Consider the following 2889-nt stretch of genomic DNA (forward strand, 5'->3'; position numbering starts at 1 on the left):
ATTTTGAATAGTAGTGTATATATTCATTATTTTAATTGTGAGATATATACACATATACTGTATACGTCAAAACTTTTTACATTAAAAAATGCAAAAAAAAACTTTCTACGTTGTACACTTGAAATATGTGAAGTGTATTATGTGTCAACTAGATCTCCAGAAAACTGTTAAAGCTTTGCATGGTAGTGCATTCCTGTAATCCCAGAACTCTGGGAGGCTGAATCAAGAGGATCACAAGTTCAAGCCCAGTCTAGGTAATTTAGCAAGACCTTGTCTCAAAATAAATTTTAAAAGGTGCTGGAGATGTAGCTTAGTGTAAGGGTCATGTGTTTGATACTCAGTATCGAAAGAAAGAAAGAAAAAAATTGTTAAGTTTTAAAAATCTTTTCTTAAAGAAGTTTAGGTGAGTTTTCTATCATATTTAACTGAAAATTTCTGAGGGTTTTTTGGGGGTTTTTTTGTTTTGTTTTAGTACTATGGATTGAATCCAGGGCCTTGTACATGCTAGGCAGGTACTCTACAACTGAGCTATATCCCTAGCCTTATTTATTCATTCATTTTGTGTGTGTGTATGTGGTACCAGGGATCAAACTCAGGACCTTGCGCTTGCGAGGCAGGCAGCGGCACCACTGAGCTAAATCCCCGGCCCCTGCCTCAACCACATCAGTAGCTGGGATTACAGGTACGCACTATCACATCCAAAAATATTTCATCTTTTCAGAATCTCAGCCTACCTTTAAGGACTTCTTGTCATAAATATCTGTGTGTCACAATTTGAGCCCTCATAATTTACTATCATGCTACGTTTCTCTCTCTCTCTCTCTCTCTCTCTCTCTCTCTCTCTCTCTCTCACTGGAACAAAAATTCTTGCATGGTGGTTTCAGCATTGATTGAATCAGGAATCAGATGACATCATCAAAGGCCTAAGGCTTTCATCCTTTTTTTCCATGCCTTCCTCTGCTGATAGCAGATCTTACTTCCTAGATGCAAGATAGCTATAGCAGTGGCAGTTTTATATGCAAACGCAACAGCATCCTGTTAAGAAGAGGGGAATTTCCTCCTATACATTCCTTTTTATTACTAAGAAGACCTTTTTCAAAAGTCCCCCAGAAGATTTTCTCTCAGGCCTCAAGACCAAGTCTCAGGCTCCCACCTAAACCAATCACTAGTAAAGAGAACGAGTTCGTCAATAATCTGCGTTGGCTATTCAAGAGTCTCCCACCATCTCTGATGACTCAGTTTGACTGGCTGCCAATTGACTCGGCTTGAATGGCAAAATTCTCTTAGTACCAGCAGAAAGCAAAAAGAAGAGCAAGTTAAACCTGTAATTGTAGCCTGAGAATTTTCAAAGTGCAAGAAATATTTTAAGCATATCAGTTAAACAAAAATAGCTATTCAAATTGGCCTTTGTTTAAGTAGGCATTCCAAAGGTGACTGGGGAGGTATAGTTACAAACAGTGCGTGAGAGGCCATTCAGATACAGGCTTTGTATGAGAAAAAGCTTTATTCCTGTCCAGGTGTGAACAAGGCCTGAAATTGGGGGAAGATTTCAGTAGCTTTATGTGAGAAAAGGCTGGATTTATTCTGTCTGGTTGCAGACAGGGCTGAGATTCTAAATGATTTTCAACAGTTAACTGAGAGAGAAGCCAAGTTTATATAGGTTTTTAGAAGGGGGCTATGATCTGGAGTGAAATGTTTATGATTGAGGGTCCAAAGATGGTCAGTGCAGGTGTGCATATAATACTAGACTCTCCAGCACTGGGGAGATTGTATATTTCGTCCTAAATTTTCTTTATGGCCATCTGTTGTTTTCTGAAAGTAGTTTGTTGTTTGCTGAGGGTTGGGTGTTTGCTCAGAGAGTCTCATTCAGGCCAGGCATGACAAATATGATAGATTTTTTTTTTTTTTTTTTTGTACTGGGCATCGACCCCGGGTCCTCAGCTTGCAAGGCAGGCGGTGGAACCACTGAGCTAAATCCCCGGCCCTATGACAGATTTTTTTTTCTTTTAGTCTCTGTGTCAGAAAAAGGAAAACAGAAATTTGTCGGGATTTAGCCCTCTGTGCTCTACGAACCTATCAGATCAATAGAGAAGTTACCCTTTTTAAAAACTCATATATTTATCTGCTCATCTGTGAAATTTTTTTGGTCTCATTTGATTTTTTCTTCAATTTTGAGTAAGTAAGTGGGACCTATCTTGGTTTTTATTTATTGTTTCTAAGGGGCAGTGATCTAGCAGAAAGAGCTGTGGGGCTTATCTCAGAGTAAGGAGGAGTTGGGCCTTGGCCTCCCTCTCCGGGATGCCCCCTTTGTCTCCCTTGTCTCCAGTCTTGCATGAATCTTGGTTTCCTAGCAGTCAAGAGAGGGGATCAAGGGAACATTGAGAAACCTAATTGGGATGGCCCTGAAAGGTGAAGAAAAGTTGGATATAGAGCACCTCATTTTATTTTCTCCCTTCCTTCTTGTAAGAGATCTAGTTGGAGGGTAGTGTTATAACTCAGAAAGCCTCCCAGGGTCCCCTGAATTTGGTCCCCCAATGGGTAATGCATCCAAGCCTCAGTGTAATAAAAATGAGAGCCTTTTGTTTAAGCAACTGGGATCTAATTTTTTCCAATGTTTAAGGAGAACTTCTAGAAGAGAGCTGAAGATATGACTGAGGATTTGGCCCCCAGTCTGCAAGGAAAAAAAGAGATTTGGTCATTTTGGCCCTTGAAGTCTGCAGAGAAAAAATTAACTAGGGACAAATGGAGAATGGAGGTTTACTATCCTTGCACCTCCTACTGAGGCAGCCAGGTGTCCCAGAACAGAGCATCTCAGAGACCTGGTCATGACTTGCTATCCCTGGTGCCAACCTCAAGAAGGTCTGGGTCCCCTATACTTTCCTAAATAGT

The sequence above is a fragment of the Heterocephalus glaber genome, unplaced genomic scaffold (assembly GCF_053883595.1).
Source record: "Heterocephalus glaber isolate CG9 unplaced genomic scaffold, H.glaber_assembly_v1.0 deba00001545, whole genome shotgun sequence".
NCBI classification, from domain to species: domain Eukaryota; kingdom Metazoa; phylum Chordata; class Mammalia; order Rodentia; family Bathyergidae; genus Heterocephalus; species Heterocephalus glaber.